The 15,345-nt window shown below is 39.3% G+C and overlaps 1 pseudogene across 1 annotated transcript; it reads right to left on the reverse strand.

The window, feature by feature from the left end:
- Positions 1-1,796: 1,796 nt before the first annotated feature.
- On the reverse strand, positions 1,797-14,037 carry LOC309615322 (signal peptidase complex subunit 2 pseudogene; annotated as a pseudogene). Its single transcript has one exon. The product of its transcript is annotated as a signal peptidase complex subunit 2 pseudogene (transcript).
- Between the last annotated feature and the right edge of the window lie 1,308 nt (positions 14,038-15,345).

Here is a 15,345-nt window from a genome sequence, read left to right on the forward strand (position 1 = left end):
CAATTCCCCAAGTCAGGAAAATGGCTAGAAATCAGTGTCACCTGACATTTAAACATTGTTAAGTGATAAGAAAACAAAAACAAAAACAAAAATAGGCTATTGCTCTAATTATATCTCAGGAATCTACTTCTAAAAGATGGCATCATCTCTTTATTTTAAAGTAACACACCCAAATGAAAGTTGAAACAATTTTCACAAAGAAGTAGCATGAGTTACAAATTTTTACTACAACTTTAATGATTGTAATATAGTAGCAGTTACAAATTACATGTTTTATGTCAGATCTATAACATGGCTTCATATACACTTTCAGTATATGTCTATGAATATATGTATATTTATAATATATTAGAGTCTGTAAGTATACAGACAACTTTTTTCTCTCAGTAAAATATGTTTTAATTCTTGAAGCTTTAGAGAACAAACCATTTAAGAGGAGATAAATTCTGAGAGATCAATGTCAGTTAAAAGTTTGCAAAACAATTCAATAAGTCCATAAAGCATGGACATTTTATGTATTAATTCAGTTATTGAGTATTCATTGAACCTAAACTTTGCACCACATACTATATTTGTTGCTGAGGATACAGAGATAGTATTAATAGATTGAACCCTAATTGCTGTTTTTGTAAGTTAAAAAATTAATGGCAATTTAGATAGCAATTTAACATGATTTAACTTAATAAGTAAAACAGTCTTGTTCTCATGGGGCGCGGTCTGGTAAGGAAAACAGCCTTATAAACAGGTGCACGTGCAGAGTGGAAATTTAGAGTGGATTTTTAATGGTAGGTTCTGTATTTTTAAAAGTACGAGCAGAATGGGTGGCCCTGCAACAGATGGACAAGGTTGCAATAGATTAGGACATTGAATAAGGGATGGAGGGGCGGAGACAGGAAAGGCAATGTATCATTTTCTAAAGGTTGGCTGTGAAGCTGAGCGCATCAGCGGTCTCTGGGGATGGGTGTGGTTCAGGATGTATTTGTTGGTTTGTTTTTCTTTTAAGGAGAGAGAGGAAGTTTCTGTGCTGAGGGGGGAGGGGGGCCAGGAGGAAGGTTGTGGAGAGGGAGCCTGAAGAGGTGTGACGGGACAGTCTCTGGCGCTGAGAGATTAATTGCGTTGTGCGGCTCTGTGTGTCCCGCACGTGACTTAGCAAGTAGCAGGCACACAACCACAGGTTTCTTGAACTGAAGGAAAAACAACGCTAGATTTTTCTATCTAAATTTGATGGTTCCTTGTTCTTCTCTAGGGAAAATAGCTCATGGGAGTCAATTCTGGGGGAAAATCTTGAAATTTTATTTCTAAATGCTTTAGGTAAATCGTGTTAGGAGGAAAGAAAAAAGGAAAGAAGAGGAAACCGATATTTTAGAAAGACTTTGAACAGAGCCCAGAGCATAGTAACAGAACAGTTTGGGGTAGAAGCAGGAGAGAGAGCGGACTTACATGCAGAAAGAACGAGCCTTGCATAAGAAGGATTCATGGGTGAAGACCTGGATGAGAAAGAGGTATTAAAGATGAAAAATACCATAAAAATGAGAGAGGCTCTTTGAAGCTCAGAGCATAATATTCTAGAAAAGGCAGTAAGAAAACTCTTAGTCCCTGATGACTGAAAGAACGTCGCTATTAATTACTGGGTGGAATACAAAGGTCGCCCCTTTGTCTGACAGAAAGCTGATCCGTGAGAGATGTGTGAATGGAGATGGAGTAATGGTTCCCGTGTGCTGAGCTCTGCGAAGAAGGCGAAATGTAGAAGGAGGTTCGTAGCCGGGGGGGGGGGGGGGGGGGGGGGGCGGGGGGGGAGTGGTAGGATCACATTAATAGGAGAGAGAGACAGAGACAGAGAAAGACAGAAAGGGATCTGAGTGGTTCAAGAGTACAAATAAATGGGAAAATTCTGAATGTGTCTATACTTAATCTGTGATTTGTTTCCAAATCCAATTCCAACTCCTATTTCAGAGCTTGTCCCCCAAGGAGCACTCCCTTTAAAGGACAAAGCTTGCAAGCTTGCACTTTGTCTCCATCTGCAAAGAGCCACCAGCACTGCTCTGCTTGTAGAGGTTGGGGACCCAGCATGGGTCTAAGTCCAGTCTCCAACCTGACCCCTTTCTTCAGCCTCCTGTCTGTTAAGACATCGCCATGGATCTCAACTTGAAAACCACTCTGTAATTTATGTAGCCTTTTAAAAATGATCTATGGTTTTGGAAATTCTATTTACTAGGTGTCCAAGTAAGCCTCCTAATCCCAGTGTTTTTTTTTTTTTTAAGTTTATTTTATACTGGAGTATAGTTGACTAACATTGTTGTTTTAGTTTCAGGTGTACAGCAAAGTGATTCCGTCATACATTTACAGGTATCATTTTTCAAATTAATTTTCCCATTTAGGTTGTTACATAATACTGAGCAGAGTTCCCTGAGCTATACAGTAGGTCCTTCTTGGTTACCCATTTTAAATATAGCAGTGTGATGTACATATATACAATGGAATATTACTCAGCCATTAAAAAGAATGAAATAATGCCATTTGCAGCAACATGGATGGACCTAGAGATTATCATACTGAGCGAAGTAAGGATGGACCTAGAGATTATCATACTGAGCGAAGTAAGTCAGACAGAGAAAGACAAATATCATATGATACCACTTATATGCGGAATCTAAAAAAAAGGATACAAATCAACTTATTTACAAAACAGAAACAGACTCACAGACTTAGAGAAGGAACTTATGGTTACCGGGGGGAAGGGTGGGAGGAAGGGGTAGTTAGGGAGTTGGGAATGACATGTACACACTGCCAATCCCAGTTTTTTCCGTCCCCCGCACACACACCTCCCCTCTGCCAGCTCCCAGGAGACTTGCACTAGAGGTAGGTGTGCCCACATCTCCAATAAGTGTGCACAAGGCTCTGGGTGGTGCCGGGTGTGTGTCTGAATTACATGTTCGTTACCACTTCACGGGGGGCCCTGTGGTGCTGCACCCACTCCCACTCTGCCTCCAATGTTCCCTTACCTGGTCACCAATTGGAGGACAACTCGCTTTACTAGAAGTTGAAGACCCCAGACTGGTAACTCCTTGTCTCCATACCCCCGAGGTCAAAGAGAGAGAGCTGATCTGGGGAAATCTGAGTTATTCCTAAGGTAGACACGGACTTCCCCTCAGCTGGGGTCTGGTCCAGATCCTGATAATGGCCATGACCAACTGAGGGAGTTTAGCAGAGCGACTTCACCTTTCTGAGTCTCAATTCCACCAAATGTACAAAGGAGACAATAATCCCTATGGATAGCTTTGACATCTTAGTGATGATACAGGTAAAATTCCCAGCACTGTTTCTAGCTCAGGGAAACCACTCAGTAGATGATAAATAATTATTAATATTATTTTTGATGTGGCCTATATTTTCTCAATTTTTCTAGAATGTCAATGTTCCCAAAAGACCATCTCGGTGTATGATGAAATGGCTTATGACATACAATTCCTCAGAGTTAGTATAACGTGTAGACCAGAGTTGCCTGCTGAAGAACACACCGAGGGCGGGTTGATGCTTCTAGCACCAATACCTCTCTGCCGTGACGTTCTACTTAAACAATCAATAGACAAATCGGAAGACCTTAATGATTTAGCATATTATTAGCATAATGCAGTGTCTGCTTGAAAGGAGACTTTGAACTGCTGTTGGAAATTTGAAGCAAGTGATTTTTTCTAAAGGCCACTTGGCTTTTTTGGCAACTCTCCACTGACAGCATGTTACTTCTGCTTTCTTTGTCAAGCACAGAAAAACAGGAAGCACAAAATCAATTTGGACTGGGAGTGGGGCGGGGAGAGAGAGGACAGAGATGCGGGCTGTTTCTAGCAGTAGAGTCTGATCCACGGTATGCCACAGGAGATCACTTTGAACTTGGCCTGGATCCCTGCTGAGCTGCCGCTTTGAGCGTTGCTGGACACACAGAGAAATTCTTCTGTACCTTTGGGGTCTCTGGCTCTCTCCCCAGGACCTGTTTTTTTTTTAAATGCCTGCAGGTGTACAGGACAGTGGAGTATGTGAGGATTGGAAAGACTGAGGCAAGGTCCAGCTATGCAGTGAATTAGCTTTGTGACCTTGATAAAGTAAATCCTCTGGCCTCTCTCCTCTATTTCTTCACCTATGTGAGTGATACACAAGGAAGAAGAGTCTCACATGCAAATTCCCAGCAGGGGATGTATCCTGGGAAAATGGAGGTGACCCAGAGAGCCTGGTTTGGGCTGTGGCCGACAGGATATCTTGTGCTCAGTCAAAAGACATTCGAACTCCAATAAAAAAGAGTCACGTTCCAAGAGTGAACACTTGTTGGCCGTCGTTTCAAGCCGTCTGGGCCGAGTGATGTGTAAGGTCTTCTTCAGGTTTATAATTTGGGCTGCCTCCTCCACCGGCACCGGAAAGTAGCACCAAAGGATATTGAAGGATGTGAAACAGAGCGACTTGCCAAATACCATTTAGCTATGCATCATAAGAAAAGCTTGAAGTGTGTAAAAAATAAGCTTCCTTTAGTTATACTAATCCTAAAACAAAAGCTAAATGAATTTCAGTTTAATTACTATTAAATCTGGGATTAATGCATGGCTTTTCAGGAATTTTTAAACATAAAAAAATGGAGTGCTTTGAGAAAAATGTCTACTAGATGGTATTAGCTCCAGAATCATTTATCATCTTCTGAGCCTCTAGAGATATACCAGACAGAGCTTCCCTTAATGTCCATTCAGCAGGGACTCAATCCACCTGTCTCCATTAAAAGAAAGAGGAAGTGTTTTATTTATAGAAGACTAAAAGTATCCATTGTTGCTTTCTTCTGCATTTTAAAATGATGAAGAAACAGAGGTTCCCAAACTCTTCAGCACAAGTCGGACTCTATTGATCATTCCTACGTCAAGGGTATCAGAACCTAGAAGGCAGTGATCTAAATTACCACCTGATGGGACCGGCTTCTCAGTAAAAAGATCACATGTACTTAAAGGGCTCCTTGATTCTGTGACACAGGGTGTCAAATATACAGCAACTTCCTTAGAACATCAGAGCCAGATTAGGATTTTTTAAAAAACTTTTTGTTTTGAAATATTTATAGATTTGTAAGAAATTGCAAAGCTAGCACAGAGAGGACCTGTGTACCTTCACTCATTGCCCCCCACCACTGGTTACCTCTTGCGTAGAGTATGATATCAAAACTAGGAAGCTGACATTGGTGTGAAGTGTGGGGACGGTCCTGTCCCGTTACTGCGTGTGTAGATTCATGTCATCACCACCACAATCAACACAACTAATCTACCCACAAAGCTCTCCCGTGTGGCACCCTTTGTGGTCACGCTCATCTCCCTCCTCCCCAGCACCCCTAAGCCCCGGCATTAATTTGTTCTCCAACTCCATAGTTTTGTCATTGTGAGAACGTTATACAGATGGAATCATACAGGAAATGACACAGTGGCTTTTTTATACTGGATTTTACTCACTTGGCATAATGTCCTTGAGATATCTCCAAGTTGTTCCATTTCTTTTTATCTGTGTGCATTCTTTTGTATTGCAGGTTGGTATTCCATGGAATGGGTTTGTTTAACTCTTCACCTAGTTTAGGACATTTTTGTTGTTTCCAGTTTGGAGCTATTTCAAATAAAGCTGCTATGAACAATAATATATGGGTTTTTGTGTGGACATAGTTTTAATTTCTCATAAATAAATGCCCAGAAGGGCAATTGCTGGGTCATATGGGAAGTGCATGTCTAGTTTTTGTTTTTTTTTTTAGCAAACTGTCAAACTGATTTCCAACACGACTGGACCATTTTACATTCCCACCAGCAATGTAAGAGAGATCCCGTTTCTCTGTGTCCTCACCAGCATTTGGTATTGTCACTGTTTTTTAATTTTAATTATTCTAACAACTGTGCAGTGATATTTCATTGTAGTCTTAATGGCTAGTGATGTTGAACACCTTTTATGTCCTTACTTGCTCTCCATATATATTGTCTTCAATGAAATGTCTCTTCATGTGATTTGCATTTTCTATTTGGATTTTTTGTTTGTTTTTTTACTGTTGAGTTTGAGAGTTCTCTATAGAGTCTAGATTTTAGTCCTTTAACAGATATACGGTTTGCAAGTATCTTTTCAGTCTGTAGCTTATCTTTTCATTGTCTTTTTTTTTTTTCACATCTTCTTTCATTTTATTGAAAAAAATTTTAGAAAATGGCAGTTAATAAAGGGCACAAACAAATCAACAGGGATATACTAGTGGAAAGCATAGGCAAGATAAAACTAAAAATGCCATTGGCTTCTTTAATTTTTTAAGAGCACAAAATGTAGCAGGCAGAAAGTCTCTTTTAAACAAATTATAAAGCTATGGTTTTTTCCCCCAGTTCTCCCCAAGTCAGATATATACACACCCACAAAAATGGTGTGTGAAGGAAAACTGTCATACACAAGAAGTTGTATCCTGAATTAAGGGAAACAGCTGTTGAAATGGGAATTAACACAATAAAGTCAGCAACAGGTTAACAGTTTTAAAAACTGAGTCTTCAAACGCTGCATGGCACGAAGCTATACTATATAAAGTACCGCTAGGTGTGGAGGAGGAAGTCCGTACAGCTTTTAGCAAAAATGCTTTTCCAGAAAAGCAAATCAAAACAATGCAATCAGCAGATCAAAGAGGCTATAGCTAGATATCAGAGCTACAACTTCTCATAACTGAGCTAGAAAATTGTATTTATCCAGAATGGACTAAAATTTCAAAACAAAATGGACATTTTTTACATTTCTTACTTTATCCATATGAAGTTCTCTGTTTCTTTCTCCCTCACCCCTTAATTCAGCATGATCCAGCCAAAAGATGGCTGCTTTTAGAAGTGGCTGTTTTGTTTTTCTTACAGTGGCATGACTGTCACGAAGCCTGGATATTTCAGGCTCATACCATCCATGACCGGTGTCCCGCTGTGGTCAAAAAACTTAGCGATGGACTTGGTGAACTTGGCTTCCCGTTGCTGCTTTGTTCTTCCACTGATGAAGGTCAGCTTCAGAGTGTATTTGTCATGGAACCTTTTGAGACTGGACAACAGTTGCCAAATGTCATCAGGTTCCACCCCTGTGGGATCTTTCCTTTGGGCCACGAGAAAGATGCTCTTCTCCTTATATGAGGTTTAAATGGTTAGGCTCCCCATCATCACAAAATAGGACATAACGCACAAAGCCAAAACAGATTTGGACGCTGGAAAGGGGTGCATATAATCCCAAATCAAAGCCACAATGGCAAAGAAACAGGAGATGGTACAGATGGTGAGGCGACGGTCAATTAGACCAAAATTCTCCACATACCTGTACTTTTCCAGAAGTACCTTTTTGGCAGAATCATCCAAAGAATCTTTCACAGCTGATCCATCCCATTTGTCAGTTTTTACAGGCTTATCGTCAATCTTCCGCTTGTCCAGCAAGCTGCTGTGGCTACCGCCTGCCCCACAGCTGGCCACCGCCAGCCCTACTACTGCCACCACCGCTTCTCCCGCCCTGAGCAGCTGCCGCTGCCATCTTGCTTGCCTCTGCGTCTCCCTCCCCTCCTCCTTGTCCCCTTTTCATCGTCTTAACAGGGTCTTCTGCAAAGCAAAAAGTTTAAACTTTGATTTACCTTTTTTTTTTTTTCTTTTATGGATCACGTTTTTCACATGTGAGAACTCTTAGCGCAACTCTAGATCATGAAGTTTTTGCTTCTGGGTGTCCAACTGCTACAATGCCATTGGTTGAAAAGGCTTTCCTTCCTTCACTGCATCACTTTTGCACCCTTACTAAAAATCAGTTGGGTGTCTTTGTGTGGGGCTATTACTTCATCCTCTAATCTCTTCCACTGACTATGTGTTTGTCCTTCACCGAAACTATTCAGTCTTGATCACTGTAACTACATAATAAGCCTTAAAACTGGGTAGACTGATTCTTCCCACCTTCTCCTTCTTTTTCAAAATTGTTTTAACTACTATAGTTCCTTTGCCTTTCCATATATTATTTTGGAATAATATTTTCTATATCTACAAAAAAATCTGGCTCTGAATTTGATAGGAATTGCACTAAACCAGTATATCAGTTTAGGGAGAATTGATTTCTTTATTATGTAGAGTCTTCCAGTGTATGAACAGATATTTCTCCCCATTTATTTGTATGTTCTTTGCTTTTTCTTTCATCAGTGTTTTGTAGCTTACAGCAAGTAAGTCTTATACATGTTTTGTTAGGTTTACACGTATGTATGTTCCCACTGTTTTGGGAGGTATTGCAAATGGTATTATATTTTTAATTTCAGCCTGCACATGTTCATTGCTAGCATATAGAATACAATTGTTTTTCATCTGTTGATCTTGTATCCTGTGACCTTGCTGAATTCAATTATTAGTTCTAAAATTTTTTCTGTAGATTCCTTGGGGTTTTCTGCATATAAAATCATGCCATCCATGAATAAGGAGGGTTTTACCCATTTCCTTTCCAATTTGTACATCTATATTTCTCTTTCTTGCCTTATGAAGTGATTAGAACTTCTAATATTACGTTTGATAACAGTGATGGGAACGGTCATCCTTGTTTTTTCCTGACCTTAGGAAGAAAGCATTCAAATTTTTGCCATTAAATATCATGTTAGTTGCAGGGTTTTCTTTGTCAAGCTGAAGAACTTACCATCTGTTCCTAGTTTTCTGAGATTTCAATCATGAATTAGTGTTGAATTTTGTCAAATGATTTTCCTGCATCAATTGACAGGATTACATGATTTTTGTGTTAATATTGGTGGACTGCCTTATTGCCTTCTAAATATTGAATCAGCCTAGGATTCCTGGAATATATCTCATTTGACCAAGATATAAAATTCTTTCTATATATTGCTGAATTATATTTACTAAAGTTTTATTAGGGATTTTTTGCCTATATTCATGAGTGCTATTGGTCTAGAATGCTTTTTGTTTTGTTTTGTTTTGTTTTGTACTGTCTTTGATTTTGGTATCAGGATAACACTAGCTTCATAAAATGAATTCGCAAGTGTTTCCTCTTTTATTTTCTAGAAGATATGGTGTAGCATTGGAGCTAATTTTCCTTTAAATGTTTCATAGACTTCTCTAGTGAAAACATCTGGTCTGGAGATATCTTTTTTGGAAGGTTTTTAATTACAAATACGATTTCCTTAATAGTGGCAGAGCTATTCAAATTATCTAGTTCACATTGGGTAAGTTGTAGTAGTTCATGCTTTGGAGGAATAGGTCCATTTCATCTAAGTTGTCAAATGTGTGTATTTATGGTTGTGTACAGTGTTTTCTTATTACATTTTTGAAGTCGGGTCTGTAGTGATACTCTGTGCTTCACTCCTGGCATTATTAATTTGTGTCTTCTATCTTTTTGTTCTTTATCACTCTTATTTGATAATTTTATTGACTTCTCAAACAGGTTTTTGTTTCATTGATTTTCTATATATTTTTTTCTATTTTCAACTTCCTCGATTTGTGCTTTTTATTATTTCTTTCCTTCTGCTTGCTTGGGTGCATTTTGATTTTCTATTTCTAGATTCTTTAGGTGAAAGCTTAGATGATTGATTTAGGACTTTTCCTCATTTCTAATGTAGGCATTTAATGCTATCAAGTTCCCTCTCAGCAACTGTTTTACCTGTGTTCCACAAAGTTTGCTGCTATTCTGTGTTTTTATTTTTGTTCACTTAAATGTTAGTTTTTCCCTCAGACTTCCTGGTTGATCCATGGCTGAGTTAGAAGTGTGCTGCTTGGATTCTAAAAGTTTGAAGATTTTCCTCCTACTTTCTGCTTTTGATTTCTAGTTTGATTCCATCACGGTCAGATATCATCCGGTCCAGGGGATTGGGCATCTTATTACAGCCCAGAGAATGTCTCCTCTGGGACACAGCAGTGGTGGAGAAGCAGCTGCACTTCATTCTGTGGGGTTTGGCCAGAGGAGAGTGGTTATTGCCTAAAAGATTTTCTGTCTTTCTAGACTTCTCCTTTTCTGGTCATTTGGCTAGAGAGAGAGAGAGCAGGATTTTTTTTTTTTTGGCTGTGTTGGGTCTTCGTTTCTGTGTGAGGGCTTTCCGTAGTTGTGGCAAGTGGGGGCCACTCTTCATCGCGGTGCGCGGGCCTCTCACTTTCGTGGCCTCTCTTGTTGCGGAGCACAGGCTCCAGACGCGCAGGCTCAGTAGTTGTGGCTCACGGGCTTAGTTGCTCCGCGGCATGTGGGATCTTTCCAGACGAGGGCTCGAACCCGTGTGCCCTGCATTGGCAGGCAGATTCTCAACCACTGCGCCACCAGGGAAGCCCAGAGAGCAGGACTTTTATTGGGACTTTTTTTTTTTTTTTGGTCTGCGCCCATGGGCATTTCCAGGCTGCTAGCTTCTCCCGCATTCTGTCTGCGGCCACAAGAGGCAAAAAGAAAAGTCAGAGGCTCCACCTCCGCATTGTTCTTCGGCTCCTGATGGTCCCAGACAGCCTGACTTCTTCTCTCACCTTTCAGAGTCTTCTTATATTTATTATACGTGTTATGTCCAGGGTTTTTAGTTGTATTTAGTGGCAGGAATATAGAAATGTATTTCTACTCCATCTATCTGGAAGCAGACATCCCCTCAAATCAGATGTATTTAGCCAAAATGTTTCACATTCTTGAACTGATTCTTCTTGAACCTTTAGGCATATTTTCCATGTGCTTTCTGACCAAATTATATCAGAATATAATAAGTGTAAGAGAAAATTGTTTTCATTATGAAAACTGTGATAACCAAAAAAAAAAAAAATTCAGGAGAAGGAAATATATTTTACTTTGTTTCAATCAAGCATTTCTATAGGCAGCAGAACCCCCAGTGGAAAGTGTTCTTTCCATTGCTTATATTGTTCCTACTTTAAATCAGAAAGACAGGCATGTAGGAGAAACGAGCTGTTTTAGAAAATTTATGTTTCTTTTGGGGGCCAAACTTATACCAGACAGTAACTTAAAGACCCAAAAGAAATTGCTCTAATAAATAAAAAAGTGTATTTTGACTGGATAATATAGTCTAAATGTATTGCCATTTTTCAGTAGCATAAGGAAAATGTAAAAAGACTTTCCTGCAAAGGACAGTTCTCACATAACAACAGCTAACATGTGACCAGATTGAAACTGACTGGCACAATATCCGTGACAGTGGTACAAGTCTCACTTCATTGCCAGTATCGGTGTCTTAGTGGCAAGGCATCTACATTTCTGCTTTCCTGGATTTCTATTTGAAAAGGAGATTGAAATCCAAATGAATGTTTTGGCAAAACCGTATCTACATGATAATGAGCGTATGTATTCATTTGTGTTTAGGCAATTGAGCATCATTTGGATTAAGATTAAACTGAGAAGTCTACAATGTGATTTTCTACTTAACTTTTCCCTCCTAGTCACTGCTCTGCACAACTAGCTGGTTCTAGAACAAATACTTTGAAAAGCTTTAGAACTAGATACTCACAATTTTTCATTTTTAATTATTCATGCTTCTTTTACATAATTATTGCTCCCACTGGTTTGGATGTATCTGAATTAATCAGATACTTCTAATACCAAACAAATTACTTAAATCATAACAAGATACAGTTGTACACAATAAAAGACAACTTTTTCTTCTATCAGTTGGTGGTCAAGTCAGTAAAAGCCCTTTTTTGTTCTGGTAGGTCACAAAATAATTCAGACCAAATTTTCAGTATCTGTCCTCCTTAAGAATTACTTGTTAAACTTATTCAAGATTTTTAATAGCACATTGTCTATAACTTAATTTGCTATAAGCAGATGACAATGATTCACTTCCTTTCAAAAAAGTAATAAAATTAAGGCTAGATAATTAAAAATCAGACAATAATGCACATACTAACAAACACCAGCAGACCACCTTACCACCTGTGGAAATAACACAGAGTAAGTACCAAAATATTTAATTTTGCTTTCTTATAAATAAATCATAAGGTCTGTAGGAGGTAAAGCATTTTGCTGTTTGCAACTAGATCACCCTGGGACCTTTTGAGAGCAGTGTGAAATGGATCTAATAAATTCCCAGACTTCAACTTCCAGTTGCATTTCCTAATTAAACAAGATGAGATGCAAGCATGGTCTGCTGTGTGAATGCTCCTGGGTCTTGTGATGAGTTTTACGTGCACACATCAGCCGGCTGAACCGCACGTTCCCTCTCAGTGACCACGGCTCTGAGAATCTAAGTCTTGTTATTGTTGGAGGGTACGTATTATTACCTTTCTTCACATTCTTCCAATAAGTAAACTCCAGAATTGGAAAAAAAATCAAGCTCTGCTGATTCCAGCTCTGCCTGTTATGCTGAGTCTATGTTGGCCGTAAACTGGAAACAGTTACGACGCTCTCTGACAGCAAAAAAGCAACAAAGATGCTCGGCTATGTCACTCCTCTCCCAAAACTGTTTTAGAAAATTATTAACACATTGATAATTATTATAAGAGTACTTTTATTTTAATAAAAGGAAAAACAAACCACCTGTGGTTTTTAGTGTGGTTGGTGAGTAGTCTGTCCTGCTCCTGAGCGGGTCTGAGCCACAGATAGCAGTTCCCTTGCATTCGTGGGTGTCTCCCTCACAGCACCTTTTTCAAATGCCAAAGCCCTGCCTGCTTCCTACATCCAATGTTTGCAAAAGAACAGAGACAACTGCTTCCACCCGGAACACATCCACCTGCGGGAGGTTCCAGCATGGTTAGCAAGGATGGAATCCTCATCTGTACCCTGGGAGAAGCACAGCAACATTTTCATTCTAAGAAAAAGAGCTGACTTTGCGTGAAGCTGAGTCATAAGCTCCAACCCGCTCTCTTTGTGAAATAAACTTGAGAGCTTGTAGGCCTTTCCAAGAGGGGCATCCTTGACCAACTCTGCCCAGAGTGAGAGTTGCTATGATGCAAGGTTCTAAACGCCAGGACCTCTCATCAGAAAGGAAGAGGTGCTTTCAAAATCGAGAAAACCACAACTCAATACATTAGTTGTTTTCACTTCTGGAGTGTACAGGCAGATGACATGCCACCTAAAATGAAGACACAAACACCCTTAGCATGAAGTTCTTCCAATCAAAAGTTCAATCTAAACTGTTCACTGGTTCAGAGGAACCAGAACAAATTACTGACAGGAGAAAAGAGGGAGAGAAAAATGAACAGATATGTATTGAATGTCACTGTACATATTTTTATCATTTAATCCTCATAACATTCCTGTGAGGTTGATATTCTTTTCTCCATTTTGCCATTGGGCATAAAGAGACTCAGAGAAGTTAAATAATTTTCCCAAATTCAATGTGATAAGTGACACATAAAATAGAAAAACAACACTAAGGGCTTCTCATTATTAAGCATCTATTACTATGCTAGACGCTGTACTTTTACTGCTTACATAACCCTGTAAGTTGTGTTATTTCTCATCGGACAGGTAAGTAAGTTAAGCCTCAGGGCGGTTAAGAGACTTGCCCAGTGTCCCATGGCTGCCAAGTCAGGACTCTAAGAGATGCTCTGCCTGGCCCCAACTCATTATTATCCCACCAGGTCCCACTGCTTTCTGTCTGTGTGACTTCAAGTCACACGACTGTCATAACAGCCCGGCGCCTCCCAACAGCAAAATGCCAAATGCAGAAATTTTGAGCTCTGTGAACCAGCTCAATTTGAAAGCCACACATCATCTATGTTAAAATATAAGGGGGAGAAATGGGAGTCTGGGTATGACGTGTACCATTCTGGGAAGAGGATGGAGATGCAGGTTTGGAGCAGTTGAGCCTGAGCTCCGGTCTATCCTAGTCTTGACAGGCCAGATTTTTTCATCTACAAAATTATAACAGTTGATTTAGTGATAAAACTAAGACCTCCCAAATTTTTAAAGGCTATTTATAATAACTAGTGAAGCAAAGTCACTGTTGTGCCCATTTATGACTGATTTCACTCTACAATATAAAGTGTGTAACAACCCTAGCATTCTGTAATAAATTGACCACTCTCTTGAGAAAAAAAAAAGCTGAGGTTTCTTCTAAACTTTAGAGCACCTTGCAAAAAATCACGTTGAAAAATTTTGTTAAAGTGTGTCATTATCCATGAAACCAAATGAAGAACATAAGCCTGATGGCTAATGAAAAGGAAAGCTAGGACTATTGATTACCTTCTGAAGGCATTAGGCAGGAAGCTCAAAGATACTTTGTCCATTTGAAACATTTTTACTGTGATGATTTGACACTTCATTTGAAGAATTTCAAAATAAGTTGGGTCAGTGAGAAGCTTCTATCCCAAGGGGCTTGTCTGTGGTTGCCCAGATGCTGCTGTCCCCTGAGCCAAGGGGTCTCTTCATATTAATTTAAAACACCCAAATGGAGAACATTTTAAAAAGTAGCAGAAAAAAATGTAGCAAATTAGTTAACCAGTACAGTCAAGTGTTCCTCTGGGGAATAAAGAGAAGATTATATGCAGGTGCTGGGACTAAGTAGACCAGTGAGAGATTGAACAACATACAGAGAGAGTAGTAAGATGCCAAGAAGTGATGGGGAGGGGGTCCTAGGAGCAGTAGTTTGGAGTGAGAGATAATGAATAACAACTAGGAAACGAGGGCAAGAAATTCTCAGCAATATTTGAGAAATGACTGCATTTTGTATAGTCACACTATATGGGAGCCATAAAGAATTTTATTTGGATATTAAAAGGAAGGTATGATCCCAGAAGATTATAAAACAAGATAACGAGTTCACACAGAGAAAGAATGGCCCAAGATTCAAACACTGGTAGTGACTGTTCATTTAGCCAACAGACTCGAGAATGTTATTCCACTGGCAGGATAATCATGACTATGGAGATAAACGCATCAAACTATCTTAGTCTGATGTCATTAAATATTTAAATCACTTATTGATTTTCCCTTGATCTGGCTCCATGCTCACCCAGCAAACTTCTGATTATATCGGGCTTCCCACATAGGTCTAAGCAAGAGACATTGCCCTTCAGCTTTTATGACAGTTCATTTCTCACTGTGAATTAATAAATCGATCTTCTGATTTTATCCATTGACCTCATGCATGTGTTTATTTTAAAGATGAAACCACTCTCCATTTGTTGTTGGAATCAGTTTTCAAAGCTAACAAGGTTAAGAACTAGCTCCTGTACTGTGAAAAGCTACTAAGGAAATGTCATCTTTTGGGGTCCTATCTGAATGGGGTTCTTCTCAAATGAGCCTCCTCCTTCCCTCTTGAGTATTTTCTTCGTCCATCCACCCTACATACAAAGATCTGTGTTAAAAACATTTGTTATAAAAATAAGTATAAACATGTTCCTTTATTCTGAGAGTCTACAGCCTACTTAGGAAGAAAAAACATCTTCACAA

Source organism: Balaenoptera borealis, assembly GCF_965194805.1.
Source record: "Balaenoptera borealis genome assembly, chromosome: 17".
Classification (NCBI taxonomy): domain Eukaryota; kingdom Metazoa; phylum Chordata; class Mammalia; order Artiodactyla; family Balaenopteridae; genus Balaenoptera; species Balaenoptera borealis.